The sequence below is a fragment of the Cyprinus carpio genome, chromosome A6, assembly GCF_018340385.1.
Source record: "Cyprinus carpio isolate SPL01 chromosome A6, ASM1834038v1, whole genome shotgun sequence".
Taxonomy (NCBI): domain Eukaryota; kingdom Metazoa; phylum Chordata; class Actinopteri; order Cypriniformes; family Cyprinidae; genus Cyprinus; species Cyprinus carpio.
In genome coordinates, this window is record NC_056577.1 from 33529390 (window position 1) to 33551073 (window position 21684).

Genomic DNA, 21684 nt, shown 5'->3' on the forward strand with positions numbered 1-21684 from the left:
TCGTATAAAGATGCTGTGGGGAGAGGTCACTGTAAAAGTAGCTGGGACGGCAAGGGATGCACTGAATTATTGATCTTTCTGAAGTCTATTCACACACACTCACAAACCAGCATGTAAGCAGATGCCCATACATATTAATTGTATTCAAAAAACACACAAGCTCACTCAGCCTAGAAAACGATGTGAATATTTAATGTCGACTCAAACAAGTGCCTTAAACTATTGCTTTTGTAAGACAGTGACTGCAGGAGTCTAAAACAAACTGCCTGACATGGAGATATGCTGGAATTTACTACGGTAGATTCTAATGCAATGCTCAGAAATTAAGAACAGGCTCCCTTTCAGTTCATTAGGGTGAATTTGAGTTTTACTTGCCTAAAGAATTTGAAATGATGACAGGAAGAGGAAGTTCTTGCATAGCCAATAAAATACACTTATTTACATAATACAGACTTCTACCAAACTATGTTTAATACTGTTAAAACAATAAAATTGAATTTTACGTTTGGGTGATTGCCTTTGGGAAACTACAGTTTTAAGGAGAAAATACTCAGCAATGGTGTTGATAAATGGATTGGCACTTGTTTTGTCTAAAAGCATATTAAAGACACCACATAAACAAAAAAACAACATAAAAAAACTTGATTTTCACCACAGGGGGACTTTAAAAGAGAAACATGCAGTTTCTTTATATTCAAATTCAAATGATGGTTCTACATCTTATTTGACTCCTCAATTAAATTCAAATTGAGAAACCAAACTGGGTTTAAAAAGGCAATTCTCAACTCAACTGAATGGTACATAACTTAATAGAGTAAGGGCTTCTCTCTGATGTGATTTGGACCAGGTTTTATTCTCACTCTCTTGCTCTCTCTCTCACTCTCTCTCTATTTCTCTCTCTCTGCTTCTGCAAGTAATGCTGCAATGCAGGGGTTTAACCAGAAATATAAAGCTAGAGGGCGCATCGAGCGGAGTGATTCATTCACACACACACACACACACACACACACAGAGTTCATTAACACAGTCAGCTAGGTAAGCAGTAGTCTGTCAGGTGTACCACCATGCTATCACTGGAAAAGCATAGTAGACGTATTTTCTATTGAAACAGGAAATTGGGTCAATTTTCGCAAGAGAAAAAAAGGTATTTTAAATCTGTAAATATGCTTAAAGTTAATTTTAGTACACTGGCATATAGATGGAACATGATGTATAAACCCTCAGTTAGTGTTGCTCCCTCGGACTAACAAACGGAGCTGCTCACTGTTTCACACTGACAGCTGTCAGTGTGAAGACCTTGTCCCACAAATGTTTTTGCACAATTTTCGACACAGAGGGGCCACTATTCTGGTGGGAATTAAATATTCCATGGAGGGATATATAAAAGATTTTAAAATAAATATGGTGGGTAACTCGAAGAGAGGGATTACAGATCACAATGCATGCGGGAGAAGCCTCATACTACAGTCATCACAATAGCAGATGACAACATCCCAGATCAACACTGTTCATGTACCGCAGAGTATGATTAAATTCATGTACATTTAACCAGTTTAATATGGAGAGGCACTGAAATGGAGACCTTCGTTTAAGTGTTTTTGACTTACACTCTACATGATGTGAGAACAGTTCGCTATTTAGGTTTGTAATAGCATTGACTCACTAACCTCAATGTTAGCTAGTTTTAGCCAGAGATACCTTGCTGAAACGCAAGATGACATTAACGTTCTGCTTCAGCAGATGAAAATTATAACTTAATGAGAGTTTGACAACCAGAAAATTAAAGTTTTTTTGTCTTCATTGGGATTGGGGGTGAATGCTTAGGGACATTTTGCTCTGTTTTGTTTGGGTTTAGAAAATGTAATAAAATAAATTATTTTGCCCATCCTCTCAGGATACCTGGAATCAATGTTACCACAGGCACATCGTTTTTCCATTTTTGTAGCATAAGCACCATCAAAACCATGCAAGCTTTGCATCTTCCAATGTTTCTCTATGGCGCTGAAACCTAAAGATGTCCGAGTCCACTCCCTGAGCAACTGATACTTGACTGCCATTGGCTCATCTGTGTTCGAGGGGAGGGGCTTACCGATAGGTCAATTATTGGTTATTGTTAAGCACACAAACACCATAAAGTTTTTGTGCACTATATTCCAAGTCTTCTGAAGCCATTCCATAGTTTATTGTGAGGAACAGATGAACATTTAAGTCATTAAATTCAAGTTCACGTAATCTCTTCTCTCTGATGTGGCTCTCAAACATCCTCCATACTGTACATCTCTTCCCTTTGTGTTTGAAACTTTTCTATGCAGAGCGCTACGCACTTGTGACTCCATGGTGCTTCAAGCACATTATTCTGCACATGGGATGTGCACAAGTGCTTTGTGCCACTCTGTATTGGAGCCTTTCATGTTATAAAATTTTTGCGCAATGAAAGATTATGATTTTTTTTTTTATTTGTTATTTTTCTCTATAATGAAGTTGTCTATATTTAGGTATAGAAATTCTACATTGATTTAATCAAAAACTGTGCTAGTATCAGATCTGTATTGACTGATACTCAGAATTTTTAGTATTGGATCAGAAAGATTCTGAAAAAATGGTTTTGGTGCATCCCTACTAATTAATATTCATTTAATCAATTTCACACTTCAATATGGTGTGCTTGTAGCAAAGTAGCATCACATGCCTTCTGAAATGAAGGGCAATGGATGTCAGAAACCAAGTCAAATACAGTACAAACTTCCTTTATGAGTCAGCATCATAAGATTTGCGTGACATTTTTATTACTCTGAACTATAATTGAATCTGTATGAAAGGCTGAAGAGCTTCATTCATTCTCGACACACTGGAGTGCAGCTTTTATTGAGAGAATAGCCTGCTTTAGCATCTATCACGCTGCACCACAACCAGGAATTGTTTCTTAATCGAAGCAATTAGATTCGATAAGCTTCCACTCCACTTGAAATTCAGCCACAGGATTATCCTGTTTCATGGCAGGGTTACAATAATAGATGAGCTGTTAAAACACTGACTGAATCTCATAAAAATGATCAGGTTACAGGTATCAATTCACCCTTAATACAGGGCTCCAGACTCATTCTTCCCACTGGTCACTCTTTTGCGACTAACGAGCATATGATTTGGTAGCAATATTACTATTTTTTTATTTAATTTTTTTGCGCTACAACATGGGATTAATCAGTGCATGCTGATGAACTGCTTTTCCATTGTTTTTTTTCTGTGTAAACACGGATGTGTTTTACTGTTGCGTTCGTGTCTCATGCATGAAACGCCATTCTAAAAACACGGCACTCAAGTTAAAAGAAGTTTACTCCCATCTTCTTGCATGTTTTACCTATTCCACTGCCCGCGTCACATCTTTGTCAAAACAAAAGAACTGTGTGAATGATGCCTAGCGCTAAATTTATGGCCCTTCACAGAGTGCGTCACACATGCGGTTGGATCATTCTTTTCTCTTTACTGTTATCACAGACACATTGTCAAAATGTCTAATTCTAACATTTGGTAATATTTCTATTCAAAATTGAGACTCCTCAATTTCTAAAAAATAAAATTGTGGCAACACAATAAATTCGACTTAATCGATAAAATCTGGAAAATCGCCCAGCCCTAGTCTTACATCTACACACCTTTCACTTTTTAAGACTAAAACAAAAAATTTATTCATTGTTAATCTTAATTAAAAAGGACAACAACAATAAAACTGTAAGATACAATCACAAACTAGCTTACAAAACGTTTATTAACAAAAACGAATAAGACGAGGCATGGCACACACCACAAGCTGTATTATATACAGACTAATAAATTACAGAACGTTTAGCAAACACTGAGGAATCAAATAAAAAATAAATAAAAAATAAAGAGAGCCTCCATAGCCTCCAAGCTTTTCAAAATGAAAACAAAAAGAAAAGTAAAACTATACTTGCTGCCGGTGACAGTGCTTTCATGTTTTTTTCCCCACAAGACATGTGAACATTTTTCCCACTAACATGTTCACCTTCTCTGGTGTAACAAGTGGTCTTTTACTTTACTCTAGCTTAAAACCATCCATTGTTTCCTCAATATTCGCGTCATTTATGCTGCGCGCACTTTCGCGCTTGTGCTGACGTGGCGCGTATAAACCAGGCTCTACACCTGAAGCACTGCGCAATTCAAAAGAGTAGCGTGGTTTCGTTAAGCGGACACAGAGACTGGCTGGATGCACCATAAACTAAATCCCTGTGCATTTATATTTTAAATATAATTTTATTAAAATTTTGCAGTTGCACCAGTGCGAACTATAAAAAAAATTAGTCGCACCAGCAGGAAAAATGGTCGCAGTCTGGAGCCTAATTATAAACATTTAGCCTAATTATAAAAATCTATTTAAGATTTATTTTCTTTAAGCAAAATATTATATATTATTTATTTCTTTTGATTATGGGGTGGATGTTAGGTCAAAGCTCAAATGCTTTCACCTCGCCGTGTAATAATTCTTTATCAGAATGTGACTAGACAGATTGACCTGAGCCCATTTGCTTTAATTAACCACACGATCAATAATTGGGCTTTCTATTTCAATTACTCTTCAGCCTAAAGATAGATTTCAGAGCAAACCGGGAAATATTAAACCACAGCTGATCTTAACACTAATCTAATAACATGCGTAAATCATAAAGTACCCTTTTGGCTAGTAACAAGGAGTTAATGGGTCAGTCTAATTCTGATTTTTACAAGGACTGTCATTTTATGTGGCTTATACTTTGAGAGAGTATGGCCCAAGTCACAAAATAAATAAATAAATAAATAAATCCTAGTAAACAATAATCTCTTTGCCTTAAATGATTAGATAAATGAAGGCACTCATATTGGATCCTTTCATAAACAATCAGCACACGTCTGGCCAGTTGTTACAGACCCGCTGTGCACTTATTTTGATTGATAACGAAATCCATTTCCAAGAAGACTGCAGACCCGCTGAAGGAAACAGATACGCTTTTGGGGAAAGGCAACTTGTGCGTCATTCCGTCTGAAAAACAACTTTTGTGCCAGCATTAAAATTTGCATTTGATTGCATCACAGTAAGGCTGAAATTTAAAGGGATAGTACAGACAATGTTGAAAATCATGATATCATTTACGCCTCATCTCATTCCAAACATGTATGAGTTTCTTTCTTCTGTAAAACACAAAAGGAGAAATTCTGAAGACTTTGCTGGTTGCTGTTTTCCATACAATTACAATTAACAATTAAGTTTTCAACATTTAAAAAGGACTCAAAAGTACCATAAAAGTAGCTCAATATGAGTCTTTTGAAGCCATACAATACTGTATGGAAGCCTGTTTTCAACACAGAATGGAAAAAAAAGAGAGATAATCCTGGCCTTTTAGTAATACGTTTGCAATCTGACTTTAGCACAACAACTGCAACAATAACACTTTTTTTTTTTTTTTGCAATAGCACATAATCAGTACTAAAATACTACTAAAATAACTGAAACGGTATTGTAAATCTCTTTCTTTGTTTTCTACAGAAGAAAGAAATTCAAACCGGTTTGAGTGCAAATAAATGATTTTTTTTAATTTCTGAATGAACTATCCTTTTAAGAAACAAATCAAACACACACATCACGTTCTCAAGGGCTCCACAGTTAAATCTGACATTGTTGTGTCTTAATTTCTCATTGGAGACGTAAAGACAATGGTCTCTTTTCACAGGATGAAAATTATTGATGTGGTCATTAAAAGTTATGGGGTCATTTCCAGTGATTTCCATCCTCTTATCTGACTTGTCATTTTCAGGGCGTTTCACTGCCATTGCTCCTGTCAGCTCCGATCTCCCCATTAATCCAAACTGAACTGACGACTGCAGCACAGGCAATTTGAACTCACTGCTGCATTTCCAACACATTGCAGTGGCAGTGTAAACCTGATATCACTGATGCCCTTGTCAGAATTTTGGCATTTTGGTGGAAAAGTAGAAATGGCAAGGTTCAGCCTGACGGATAGATGTGGGCAGATATAACTGTAGAACCGGACGCGCTAGCTAGATAACATTCCTACATATTAGGGTTCTCAATCAATTTCTAAATAGAATCTATAACATAAATATAATCTACTAAAAATTTTCATTAGATTTAATTGCATGACATGCCAAATAATTAATCAAATTATTCAAAACTAAATGCATACATAAATGATTACTTAAAATCTTTCAAACAAAGTAAATCAAAGGCATTACATCACCGTTTTTTAAGTTTTAAATATAATTTATGCTATAGATTTATGTTGAGTCACAATATATGGCTACTTTTGAATAGTAGCCATATATTGTTTATTTATTAAGGGGCAGGATGTTTAAACTCGAATAACAAAATTACCTCAAGTTCGCTCTTTAGAACTGGAAGTCCATAAAGTCCTCTTTTGCCCAGCTATGACTTGCTCCACACACGTCATCTTCTTTTTTTTGGGTGGTGGGGGGTTATTATCAAGGCATGTAATTAACAAAACTAACGCTACATATTGCTTTTGTTTGCTAGCTACCAGAGAACACAGGTCACGGATTAATGACGTAAAACTTCGGACAGGTCTTCTTGTGTACGTCCGTTTTTGTGTTTTTATTATTATTTTTAAACAGTTTTCATTTTTATATTTTGCATTTCCATATTTATTTTAAAGTTTTAGTAATTTTGTTGTGTATTTTTATGATTTTTAGTAGTTTTGTTTAATTTATGTCTCTTTTTTGTTTGTTTGTTTTACTTTTATTTTTAGTTATTTTAGTACATTAAACTGAATTAAAATTAAAAATGCTGCTTTTGGCAACTAGCTGAAATAATTTTTAATCTTTTATTTTATGTCAGTTATTTTAAGTAAGATACTTTTTTATGGTTTTAGTTTTTTTAGTCAACTACTATAATCTCTGCACTTTCAACTTGAATAGGAGAATTTTAACACTGAAAAAAATTACAGCTGACAGCAGCAAGTGTTTATGACTAGGAAACCCCAAGGATAGCAGACCCTCATCAAGCTTTTCAGCACATACACAGAACAAGTGAGTCAGCAGGCCTTTAGTAAAGCCATAAGAGCAAATTAGCTGCAGTAGCACACATTTGAGCATACATTCAGATGAGGCTGAAGTGAGAGACGGCGAGCACCTGTGGGGGGAGTCACGGCCTCGCAGTGAGGGAGCGGGTCTCTTTAACAAGCCTGTTCTCTCCTCCGCAGTGCCTTTCTCTCCCCCGCGAAGGTCGAACAAATTAGGCCAGAAAGTCTGGCCCACATCTACGCTCTCTAAAGGCCCTTTCACATGACTCGCTCAAGTGGCATGCACTGCTTACACAGAAACAGTCCCAGAAGGGAAATTTTAGTATGTATTCATTCTCACAGAATATGTAATTATGCGTATAATATGATAATTTTCTGAACGATCTCGATGTATCTAGATACAAAACAGTGTATTTAAAGCCTGATTGAAACACAATTTCATGTTCAGTGTTTTTACTAAAACTAACAAAAACTATGCTAAATTGTTTTTGGAAATTGAAATAAAGCAGAAAAAGAAAAAAGACAAGAAAAATGTTGATCTAAAATAAACAAAAAAGTTTTGCATCCAACTGAAAATAAAACAAGTTAATTATGTACTAAAATTACTAAAACTGAAACACAAATAAATTCAAGTTAAAAATAAATATTTGTAACATTTCAATAATAAAAACAAATAAATAAATGACACAAATACATAACAAAATGACTGAAACTTAAACTAAAATTAAAATTAAATCTGAAAATATAAAAACAAAAGCTAATTCAAAATATTAACAAATACTTTGGCATAAATTCTACAAATAAATAATACTAAAATAAAACTTTATCTCATAACATCAAATATTTTGTATTCTAAACTGACAGCCAATGCTCAGTTGTCAAGGGGTATACAATAATAATAATAATAATTATTATTATTATTACTATTATATTCACTACTACTACTGCTTACTAATACTTTTTAAAAATTATTATTAGTTTAAACACCACAAAAGCACAACATTATCAATGTAATCTACACACTGTGTTTTTTTTAGATATATTCTACCTGCACTAAAATACTTTGGCGACTGTTTTTATTAACTATGACTGTATTTATGTGATCAACTTCAACATGAAGACATGACAGACACTTCTGACCAGCGACCCCTTGGGCTCCTAACATGAACGTCTGAGTGGCACACAAATTAATAAGGCAATCTCTGGCACACAAGCATTTGAACAACTGTATGCACAGAGAAACACACAGGTCCACACTTTTTATTTCTCTCACAGACACCTAAAATAGTTTGATCGGCTGGTAGAGTTCAGAAAGGTGGGCAACAGATAGAGCTAAATTTTCCCTTCCCCGAACCGGATACAGGGATCCAAATGATCCAAATCTAGGTCAGTGTGAGCGAGTACCCCAGAAAATCTCAGACCCACTGAGAAACAAGCACATTGACTAATCACCTGACATTTGTGCTCTCTATCTTTAGCAGCAAATAAACCTCCAGTGCTTCATTTACAAATCTACTGCATTTGTAACAGACCGGATGTTGCTTCTAAGAAAGTTTTCTGACAAAATGCATTGCTATATGGTTGCAAGGTATTCTGGGTGGTTTCAAGGCACTGTAAAGAATTACTGTAATTTTAACAGTAAAAATGCTACAGTAAAAACCTGATAATTGCTTAACAGTAAGTTCGTTACTCTATACGTATAAAGTGAAAAAATTAATCTAACCCAACATTTAATGTAATGTTACAGTAAAATACTGTTAAATGTACCATTTTGGAAGTAAAAAAATCTTATAATTATATCTTATAATTTACACTGAAAACTCAAAAATTGACAATGCCAAAATTCCCTGTTTTACACTTGACACTTCATGTTTTTCCATTAAAATAACTTAGTTTCAATTTCAAACATATTTTAACATTTTTTTTTACAGTTAAGTTCTGGCAACCACTATTTTATGGTGTATGTTTTTTTTGTTTTTTTTTCCAGGGATTTTCCTTTCACAAGCATGACCATTTAAATGAAAACTACGACTTATATCATGTCAACCACTGAAGGCTACACTGCTATTATACAGTGGGTCCCTAATGACAGAGCACCAGAAGGGGGCAGTAGAGCAGTATAATTGCTCTATTACAGCATCAGAATACATGAACTCCTTCTCTCCAGCACCTTGTTTTATCAGCCTGTGGTTCTTGCTGGTAATTTGATCATGCAGCAGTACGGATCATCGATCATTCATTAATGAGCCGACATAAAAGTGGAGGCCGAATCGAAGCACAGTGCTAAACCTGTCTGCAGCAGACGCTACTTTCATGGTGCATCTTTCAATGTAACATTTAAATATTTTAGATTGTGAATTCAGCTTGCATATCATGAAAATGAAATGCAGGAATTACAAACAGTACACACACTTTAACAAATGTATGCTTATGCAATTACACGTACTATTTTATATCATAATCACTTGTACTGAATAATGCATAAAGCTGCGATAGGAAATGAGAATAACAAAGTGTTTTTAATTAAGTGCAACATATTGTTCATCCCAGGATAACACTCCCACTCAAAGAGTTCAGGCTCCAGATCTTATGTGAGCTTAATTACGTTACTTAAAGGGGTCATATGACGTTGCTAAAAAAGAACATTATTTTGTGTATTTGGTGTAATGAAATATGTTTATGCGGTTTAAGGTTAAAAAAACACATTATTTTCCACATACTGTACATTATTGTTGCTCCTCTATGTCCTGCCTTTCTAAAACGTGTTGATTTTTACAAAGCTCATCGTTCTGTAATGCAAGGGGGGCTCTGATTGGCCAGCTTTCCAGTGCGTTGTGATTGGCCGAATACCTCAAGCGTGTGACGGAAATTTTACGACACTTACCATACTGTGATGCCATCTCCTGGCACGACCAGACAAAACCAATAAAGCCCATTAGAAACAAGGCATTTATTGCATCCAGTGGGGACATAATTACTGATTATAATGACTTATACAGTCTTTTTACGCATTGCGTTGCATCGCATCGCACTGTGTAAAGATAAAACCATGTCTGCATTTGTGATCGGAGGAACGACAAACATCAAGCGCTAGTTAACAATGCTCAAAACTCGTGTTTGAATCATCAGTAGCAATCCTTTGAATATGAAAACGTACTTACAGGCTGTGAGTCAGCATTATTTGTCAGAACACCGGCTTTGTAGGCTACTCTCCCGGGAAACAGTCCTCATCCTCCGTAAAATACATTGCACACAGCTGAATATTTGGGTTGAACTGTTCTGGAACAGTGTTGTAAATACAACTTAACCACTGGTTTCTTGTTGAGTCCTCTTTTGGAAGGCCAAACAAAGTATTTTCGCTTTCACAACGAAACACACAGCGTCTCCATGACATGGCGGCAGCAATGACAATACTACAGCGAGAAGTTACGCCTTCTTTCTTTGCGTGAACATTTGGGTGGTGTTATGCAAATATTCCCACACAGTGATACAGACATGTGGGGGCGTGTTTAAACAAGGCATTTTAGGAGGGTGTGGTCGAGTCTTAAATTTTAATAAAGAATATCTCTTTGGGTTTTAGACTTTAGTCTTTGCAACATTAAGGATCTTATCTATAAAATAACATCAAAAAAAAATCAAAAAAAAAACAAAAACACAAAAACTCATCATATGACCCTTTAACTGAAGTTTTTTCATTAGAGGTTCAACCAGCGCATTGAAGAGTTCAGTGTGACGTGCATAAACAATATAACTCTATCAGAGACATTCAGGGGTCTCTGGGGACGGCACTGAATAGCCTCACTTTTATTGATCAGCTTGTGCTGAGATCAGAACTGTTTGGGTACTCTCTGATCAGTCATGAATATTCTGAACGTAATGTTCACATGAACTCTACATGAAGAGAAAAGTAGTATTCCATCACTTGCTCACCATTGGATGCTCTGCAGTGAATGGGTGCCGTCAGAATGAGAGTCCAAACAACTGAGAAAAACATCACAATAATCCAAAAGTAATCCACAGCACTGCAGTCCATCAGTTAATGTCTTGTTAAGACAAAAGCTGTGTGTTTGTAAGAGGCAAATACATCATTAAGACATTGTAACTTTAAGTCGTTGCCTCTGGTCACAATACAAGTCTATAATCTATAGCAACGCTTCCTCCAAAGAAAAATAATTATTGTGATGTTTTTATCAGCTGTTTGGACTCTCATTCTGGCGGCACCCATTCACTGCAGAGGATCCATTGCTGATCAAGTGATTTAATGCTACATTTCTCCAAATCTTTTCCCATGAAGAAACAAACTCATCTACATCTTGGATGGCTTGAGGGTGAGGACATTTTCAGCAAATTTCATTTTTAGGTAAACTGTCCCTTAAACTAAAACTATTAAAAATGGTTTTAGTTAATTGAAATAAAACTAGATAAAACATAGGCTAATTATTACCTAGAACTTAAAGGATTAGTTCACTTCCAAAAAAAAAAAGTCCTGATAATTTACTCACCCCCATGTCATCCAAGATGTTCATGTCTTTCTTTCCTCAGTCAAAAAGGTTTTTGAGAAAAACATTCCAGGATTTTTCTCCATATGGTGGACTTCAGTGGGGATCAACGGGATGAAGGTCCAAATTGCAGTTTCAGTGCAGCTTCAAAGGGCTCTACACTATCCCAGCTTAGGAATAAGTCTAGTCTTGTCTAGCGAAACTATCAGTCATTTTCTAAAAAAAATAAATTAAAATGTATATACTTTTTAACCACAAATGCTCATCTTCCACTAGCTCGACTTCACGCATTATGTAGTCATGTTGAAAAGGTCACGTGTGACGTAGGCGGAAGTACCGATCCCAGTGTTTACGAAGCGAATGTGCAAAGAAACTCAAACGCCCTTTACAAAAAAGGTAAAACAACAATGTCAAATGATTTTGAAGTTGGAGGAGAAAATGAGAGTTTTTCGCTCTAGCCTACCTTTTTGAACCGGAGTACCCAGACGAAGAACTAACCATGCATGACCTTTCCAACATGATTTCGTAATCATGAAGTCGTAGACGTGCATCACATTTTGTTGTTAAAAGTTAATTATTCTTTGGCTGGGATCATGCAGAGCCTTATAAAGCTGCACTGAAACTGCAATTTGAACCTTCAACCAGTTGATCCCCATTGAAGTCCACTATATGGTAAAAATCCTGGAATGTTTATCTCAAAAAACATAAATTTTTTTCGACTGAATAAAGTAGGACATGAACGAAATTTTTATTCTGGAAGTGAACTAATCCACTAAACTTAAAAAACTTGAATTAAAAACAGAAATGCTTCTTTGTAAATTTACATTAAATAAAATAAGTTTAACTTCATGTACTGAAATTACTAGATTAAACTAAATTAAAATAAAAGCTAATTCAAAATATTTATAAACACTGAAATAGTATATAAATTATACTAAAATAGCACTGGTCCCAAACATCCATCGGCCTTCTGACATGCATAATATGGTTATCATTCTGTACCTTGGTAATGTATATATATATCTCAAAGTACCATGGTATTGCTCTCTGATGCCATTGTTGTACCATAGTACAGCCTTATTTTTAAGGAATAATCACCCTCTAATACACAAACACGCAAACTGTGTACTTTAGCAACATACACTTCAGCTCCGTTTGTCTTTGTCAGAAATGGCAGTGGAGTGTAGCAGAGCTTTCTGAGCAGTGTGTGTGTGTGTCTCAGGGGGATGGACATACACTGCACCAGTAGCTGTGCGCTGTGCAGCAGTCTGCATGTGTTTTGCCTGAGGCGCTGTGGCCCACAGTCATCCACCCAGCCATTTGCTAACATTCACGCCTCATTTTACAGCAACGCTGCTTCACCTGACAGGATATTGCTGCAAGATTATGCTATTGCAAATACAATATGTGAAGTTTTATAAGAATGCGTGCATAATCTGCATCATGTACAAACAATCAAAAGACAGTATTCTCAGATTAGCATAAAGCTAAATGACACCAGGGCCTGGAGTTATTTCCATCATTTCCATGTAGAAAGGTCAATGCCTATCTATCAGTTTGACTGACAAAACTGCAATAACTTCATTAAGAGACAAGTTTTAGCCAATAAGACAAGAAAACAGAGCTATTTTAAAGACTCTTCAATAAATCCCACTTTTAAAATTTAACTGACCGATCCTGTCATCAGCCAGATTATCGACAAAATTTAACTCTTTTCTAATGGAAGTCACATTTAAGTTCTGTGTGTTTGTTTAAATAGCTTTAAATTGCATTTTGAAGAAATTATCAAAGAAAATGCTAAATGAGTATTCTTACATTTTTTAAATGTAAATTTTATTGTTTATTTTTATAAAAGTTCATTTTTGCACACGCTATGTTATCAGTTGTAAACATTTTGTTTCATTCCAATTAGGTCTATTTTACTGTGTAATTTAACAATTTCATTCACACTTCACAACCCATGTAAAAAATAATATCTATTCCATTTTTACCACTTTATGAGCACATTTTACTGAAAATGATGCTGTTCACAGTTCATTCCAGTTCTACAACAGCAACCAAGGGGGGCGGGGCTTAGCAAAGGGTCAATAACATAGAACTGTAATATTGCTTTCTTGTTCTCTAACACTCCCACACACACACACATTCCACATCTGATTTAGTCAGCATGCTGTAACATCTCGCAGCCTGAGGCTACTGAATCTACCAGCCCAGCACCTTGGCTGTCCTTACTAAATATTATGTTATGGAGCTGTCACAAAAACGTCATTCTCTGATGCTGCTCTATCATCAGTTCTGAGTAATCTGATGGACAGGGGGTGAATCACTGTTGTTCACTTTCATGCAATGACAGATTAAAGATTTAATTATCCCAATTTTTAAATGTGTAAAAAATATTATTATTGAATATAACTATTATTGAATTATTTCTGAGGGGAAAAAAAGCATAACATGCTTAAAACAATTCTAGAGTGTCTTAGTAGATCTGTAACATACACATTTTTAAAAAGGACAAAAAGACTTGGTTCGGTCGCGAATGACTGTGTTTTAGAATTAATTTTTGAGCGAATGATTCAATGATTCATTGAATTACAAGTAGCATAATGTGTCACTAAATGAATCTCAAAAGAGTTGACTCACTGGAATGAATCAAATCCCCACCACTAATTTGTTGGCTGTATTCTGGCGTTCACTAAACACTGCAATGACAATCACATTCATTAGTATATCAAATAAACCCAAACCGCAGAGCTGCCCTTTTGTTATTGTGAATGAAGATTTGTAGTGCCCAAAACAGCTGGCATGACAGAGCACTCGAACTGTGAAACAAAGAATTGTATTTCTGCATTGCCCACATTCAGCACTCAGAGTTTATGAAGCCATTACATGAGGAGTGACTGATGTGACAGCGAAGATGCTGTTAAATCAAAGCTGTGTCGGCGCAAAAACAGAAGGTACAGATGGATAGGTAAAGAGAGAGAGAGAGAACATGATACTACCACACCTTTACTACGCAGTTTGAAATGCAGCTGTACGAAAACCGGAAGTGATAAAAAAAGAAAAATGTTTAGAAAGGCTTTTCAAGCTTGGTCAAATATGACCAATTTAAACAGCTTGCTCTAGGCTCCTTCAGTGCAGCATCACTGACAACAGATCGATTGTTTCATTAATACTGAACCTGGCAAGCACAGTCTGGTAATCACTTATGGCAAACATATAACGTGGCCGTTTTGATTGTACTGTATATAGTGTTCCACCAATACAGGATTTTTAAAGGCTGGTCCCAATATAGAGAACAGGGTGGGAAATAGATAAAATAAAGTAAAATAAATATATATATATATATATATTAGCACTTATTTCAGGGTTGGCAATGGAAAATAAAATAAACAATAAAAAAAATAATGATTAGCACCTATTTTGCACATTATTTACTCACAAATTTTTTTTTAAAATTATTCATTGTTTGACAATTCTATCTTTTTATTTTAAAACTGACACAAGGAGAAACTACAACAGACAATGCCAATCATCTCAAATAAATCATCTGACACTTAATAAATCGGCCTGTCACTATGATTATATATTCTCAGACGTGTATGCTTACACACATATAGCTAACTGTGCTATGCAACCTGCTGACCCTGCTGCAATAACAATATCCTAGTATCCTACTGTGGCTTTTATGAAAGTATTGATATCAGCTTATAAAGAAAGAAAAGAACGTAAGTAATGCGTACCATGATGATTAAAAGAACCACAGAGAGACCCTTACACTTTACGTGAACGCATCCCAATTTCAGCGAGACACGATTACAGCAGGCAAAGACCATTCAATTTCATGAACCATCAAGCAGATATCCTCTTTAAAAAACGTACAGCACTCTAGAGAACAAGAGATATAGATAGAAAAATAAGAGGTTCGGGTATGTCACTGACACTCCAAATAAGAAAAATCTGTAAATACTAGAACATAAACCAAATGCAACGTCCCAAAGCTCATGATGAGCGAGATATTCTTTATAACGATGGTGTATTAGGAGTCCGTTGAGTTATGAGTCCTGATACTGCGTCATTACTACCCAAGTCCCATCCATTACTGTAAAACAAAAAAGGGACAATGTTCTTCTTCAAACATTACCGGCCCCTGTACAGCAGTAAGGGAGCATGATTGATTACAGGAAGGGGAAACGGTTTCACTCCACTGAACAGACCTCCACACATAACCCTCACACAAGTGTGTGTGTGTGTGTGTGTGTCCAATGCGGCGATGCCTCCTCTGTCTCACCTCTGCTTTTGAGTAGAGCGAGGTCTACTCTGAATCTAAACGAGTGCCGTTATTATGTGGAGCTCTCAAGGACTGACCCGAAGCACTTAGCCGAAGCGCTGTGGCCCAGGGCACCTCCCAGTCATCTATCTGTCTGCATTTGTCTTTCTCCAGCGCTAATCGCCACTCCAATCAATGAGATTACCTCTTAAATTGCCTTTTTCTGTTATTGGCCCTGCCGAGATGTCTTTGAGAAGTGAAGGCACATGCAAGAATGAACACAACACGCAATGGTCGACTTTTGCAACTGACCTCAGCACAGTTTGTTTCACCTGCCCACCAGCAGCAAGCATACTAAAACGTTAAATGAGGAAAAAAAATATGATGCAGTTCACTTCCCCTAAACATCAAGGTAGTAAGGTTTATAACATCCTTCGCCAGCAGACAGGACGAGTAAATCTGCGCCTGTTGTCGGTGAAACAGCTTGGTCAGCAATAAGATGGCACAATCAGCAGCCGCACGGCCAGTAACAAGCTCTCCGCTGGACGTCAAACGTAAATGGTCTGCAAAACAGCTAGTAATAGCAACTCAAATAATTCAAGAGAATGTTGTAGTATTTCAATGCAGATAAACCAATCAAAAAATAAAAAAGATAAAACTTGTCATAACAACATTAAAAAGTGCAAAAACAGCTGCAATAGTGTTTTATGATCATGCATACTCAAGCTACAGAGTCAGCAGTGATGTGTCAGACCGCATCTCTGGGTTATCAAGAAATGCATATTGTGTGTACAAATTATGAGATTCTCAAGTTCTATTCTACGCACATCGGCCACTATTATGTAATGTGATACTGCAGCACTAGGACGCTACGTCCTCGCACTCTCCTGTGCGCTGAGAAAGTTCCACTCGCTTACAAAGATCTTCCTCTCTGCCGTACGTCACCCCTCCCAGATTTTTGTTATAATGACTGAAAGACTACATTTACATTCCTGTCTACACATTAAAATGTTAAACTGCACTGTATAAAAGGCATGCTTTATCATAAAAGGGGGATACTGTACTTACCTCTGTACCGTGTGTATCCTCACTGGAGATGTACTGCACCAAGAGGAGGGTGGTGATGCAGAGGGGGGCTGAGGAAAGAAACTTCACAGAATGCGCAGGGCACTTGGAGGGCTTGGGAAAAAAAGAAAAGTGACAACAATCAGGACTTAATCAGGGTTTATCCTCTTCTGGTTGTGCTGAAAATAACAAGACATGTGCAAACACACACACACAACCCTGATGTCTTCCTCTACGCACCCCCACGCTCACACACACATGCACACACACACAATAGCTCGGATCGGGACGGATGCAGAGATGCTCTCATGCACACACACACATTTCTAGTCTCACACCCTGCAATAGTTGCTCAGCACCACAGCCCCTGGTGATTCACTGCTGTATTTCCCGGCACTGAGCTGTCATTGGTTCAATCACGGCTCAATAAACACTCCTCCCATTTCCAATTGGGTGAGGAGGGATTTTTTTTTTATGGTACATACTGAAACCCATCCCACCCCTCCCGCTTTTAATAACCTACACTACATGTAAGGAGAATGCTGAGCTGTGAAAATCAGGCAGGATGGACTGAGAGGAGGAACGGAGGAGACCGCGAGAGGGGCGGGGCGACGGAGAGGCGCAGTAACCAATCATTGAGCTGCAGAGAGAAGCGCGAAAGATGCGGTGGACTTCAGGGGATGCGTTCTCGCTCCTGAGTCCTGCGCTGATGAATCTTCAGCGTAATATCAAAAGACATATTTAATGCGAGTTGTGGATAGGAGATTGCTGTACTGAATGTGAATGAATAAAGAGAGCTTGTACCCCGAAATAATGACAATAAATCTTTGTCGACTGTGCTGTCCTCGCGGGCTGAAACAATATACAGGGCGACCAGTGTGGACTGATTCAAAAAGCAAATGACTCTTCTGAGCCGATTCTTTTTAGTGAATTGAAAACGCGAGCAATAATGTCCGCTTCCTAAAACTATGAGTCGGTTCTTTTAATTAATTAGTGTAGTTAGCTCAATAAGACTAGTTACCGGTTTGAATGACGTTACTGAATGAATCAAAGTTCAACATCTCCAGCTGGTGAAGGGCAAGATGGCCGTGTCAAAAATGAAAAATGTCAGTACTATGATTACTGAATGGCTGTTAACAGCATAAAATCGTGAATTTTAAATATAAAAATAAAATTTTAAATGTAATTTAAAAAATAATAATTAAATTAACAGTGCTAGTGAAGTGTAGCAAAATCTAAATTCTGTAGAAATCTATCAAACAGGATCGCAGGTTATCGAATGAAACTGAAATATCATCTTGCCAAAGTCCAAATTATAGGGTTTACCGAGATAATTTTATTTCTTGATTTTAAAGTTAAACAAAAACAATACTTACATATAAAAATCACCGTCTTCAGTCAGACAGACCAGCCGTTAGAATAACCGTTGACATTTAAATGACAGATTCCCGCTTCTTATGCGTCCTACAGTGAATGGCTGTTAACGTCATAAAATCGTGAATTTTAAAGATAAAAATAAAACTTTAAATGTAATTTAAATGTAAACGCTGGTAAAAACAAGTGCTTTGACAACCTTTACCACACAACAAAGAAAATTCACTCTTTTTCGCATGTTCGACAACGATGAAGAATCGATCCGTTTTAAGAAACACATTCAAAAATCAAACGCAAGTGTTCATATGAACCGCTTTGCGGCATGGGTCCGTTCAAAACAACTCTTCTCGAAGCTTCGAAACCTTTATGACTCTTTTGCTTTTGCTTCGAATCTTTGTTACTGTTTCGTTGCAGAAACGTTCTGAAATGGTTTGACAGTATAGAGTAGTTGATTTCAAGTGAACCCTTGAAGCAGCCAGTTTATTATTTAAATTCATAAAAGTTGAGTAAAATTTTCTATAATGTTCTCTAAAAATAAAAAGTCCTACAAAGTAATAAAATACTACTAAAATTAAATACAATTTCAATTTAACCAGGAGATGTCTTCAGCATATAGCCTTTCTTCTCCCACCCCAAATTTGATGTGCTCTTTCATAACTAATAATTTCTATTATTCTAAACTGTATTTTTTTATTTAACCAGCAATCCAGGAAACCCTATTTGGTATTATTTAACACTGACGCTAGCATTTCAGCCATCAACTTCAGCAAGTAATAACATAAACTATACATGTCAATGACTTACGGAGCTTCACTGATCTGTTAAATCTGTAAAATATGTATTTATAAGGTTATAATTCATAACCATTCACCAAATTATACTCTTGCATTGTTTTGGCATCAGATGTTGTAGCCTATGTCATTTTCAATCAAGATGGCAGCATCTATTTTGCGTACTTCCGGTGGAGTCTGCGCAAACCCGACCCGATGACACTGAAATGAATGACATATTTTAAAGCTCCTTATCTGCAGTAAATATAATAACTCTTTGGCCCTGCTCTGACTGCAGCCTGCTGCGCTCCAACAGCATGTAACTTAATGTGCTCTATGTAAATTATTAAAGACTGATGGGACGTGCTGTAGAATCTACTCTCCAGCAAAGCAATCCATCCACACCCTCCAGAACCTCATAATAAAAGCGGCTCAGTCACCATATCTTACACTGTCAGACTGACTCTCACGGTCACTGTCTAATGAAATGTGCTGTGTTTCCTCCTTGGATACAAACTCGTGTAGTTCTAAGGAGCTGGTAAGCCATGCTGCATGATATTTAAATAGATCAGCTGAATGATTTCAATCCCCCGTCCCCTTTAGTCTATCTCCATTTGCAGCCTGGTGCCTCAATACTAATTAAATGGGTTTGATGGAGTCCAATCCATCAACATCTAAAATCAACTAAATAAAGTCAGGCCTCTGGCCAGAGGGGTCGAGCCGATATGCCTGGATTCTTTCATGATTGCAAATTCCTTCAAAAACAAACTGCAAACCTGATGTTACACCGTATGTGTAACTTTCTACCAGTTCAGGGATTTAATTTCAATGTGTTAGTGCAATGCTGATATCAAGAAATGAACTAATGCATAGTAGATCTAAGGTTCATTGCATTTACTGCATTGTTTTTATTCCTTTACATATTTGTGTTTTTGTCAGGTATACAAAGAGTAAGCACATGGTGCTTTAGTAAATTGGAAATATAATAACCTACACAGAGTCCTGTAGAGTGTCAGACGGGTTTTATGAATGTCAGACGGGTGTAGCAGACTGGCTGTATGATTGGATTTATTATTATTGAGGCAGCAGTAGAGTCTTCCGGACTGTGGCAGATGTCCAAGTCATCCTGTTTCTGTGCCTGCAGAGCTCTCCTTTGGCAAAGTGGGATGCAGCTTTTGGCCAGCGCTATATATTTGACTGGAGAAAACTCAGGCTGCATGACGGAGCAAGAATTCCTTTGATGCATTAAGAAAATTTACAGTGGTTTCCGGTTCTTAATTTCAACATTAAAATATTGTGGAGTGCCAGATGAAAGATGCACGCTATTAGAGTTTTGTGTACTTATTTATGATGGTTTGACAAGTCTAACATCCTGTTATTCTATAAGAAAATTTGTAAAATTTTAACTAAAATACCTCCATACCCCCCCCCACCCCGAAAATATAAAGTCAGTTTAGTAACTGCCTATCAACCACCCAGAACACACCCTGTGGTTATCGCTAATACAATTAAAACAAATAAAATTAAAACAAAAAAAATTAATTTGTGCAGAAATAAAATAAAACAGAATTATTAGATTAAAAAAAATGTAAGATTAAAAATAAAATGGCAACTAACAAAATAAGTTGAAGTACTAAAATTACTAAAACTAAAACTTAAAATGAAAAAAAATTAGCTGAATAGAATTATTATAGAATTAAGAATAAAAATTACAAAAACATAAAATGAAAACTTCAACTAAAATGAAAATAAAAAAAGAAAATTTAACTGTAAGCTACAGAAATTCAAAATATTAATAAATACTGTTACAGCATATAAATAATACTAAAATAACAACCATTCAGAACACTTAGCAACCACCTAGCCAAACATCTTAGCAACTGCAACCACCCAGAACACTTTATGCAAGTTTTATTTTCCAGTTCTCAAGTTGGGTCCTGCCTGAGACATCCTCTCATTATGAAACACCACTGACTGGCTGTTTATGCAAAGCATATTCTAGAAATATATGTCAGTCTGTTGTCAGCAAGCCTCAATGAAATTTTATCGAGTTCTGTGCTCTCAAATTCAGTTGAGTGCTGTCTGTGCTTCTCTATATCATCAAATCTTATTGCAGTAGACAGAACATCAACTGAACATCATTTGTTTGTCCAGCTGCGATGCCACAATAGTGACGCCTCTGGAATGACAAGCGCCATAAACCTGATACAATACAGCCGGCTCCATCATTCATCTCCGTGAGGAATGCTGCATATGTTATCAGATTACAGTACATCACAGATGGATTGCTTCGGAAACTAGATGTGTATTCTGGCTTTTGTATTTGAAAGACTGTGCATGTTAAAGATTGGATAATTTATGATGACTTTCTTGATAAATAATTGAAAACCTAGTAATAATTTCAGGGTCATTAATTATATTGAAGGGTGGTGTAAGATGTTGTTTTGAACATCATGTCATGTTCACTCTGCAGCACAGATTATCAACCCAAACCCAGATTTGGAGAAATTTAGCATTGCCTCACTTGCAAGCCAAAAGAGTTCTAAACAAATTTGTTGGTGGATTTTGATGTGAGAGGACTACAAGGGATAGACTTTTTCACTGGAGGAAGTATTATTATGGATTATTAACACCTTAATGATGGATTTGTTTCTTACAAA

The 21684-nt window shown here is 36.5% G+C and overlaps 1 protein-coding gene across 4 annotated transcripts in view; it reads right to left on the bottom strand.

The window, feature by feature from the left end:
- LOC109052144 (synaptotagmin-2-like) overlaps nt 1-18275 on the bottom strand; it is a 41977-nt gene extending 23702 nt beyond the window's left edge. For 2 of the 4 annotated variants that reach the window (XM_042759121.1, XM_042759117.1), the window contains exon 1: nt 16884-17212. The gene's annotated coding sequence lies outside the window, so the exon portion shown is untranslated. The other 2 variants (XM_042759119.1, XM_042759118.1) reach the window with 2 other exon arrangements.
- Between the last annotated feature and the right edge of the window lie 3409 nt (nt 18276-21684).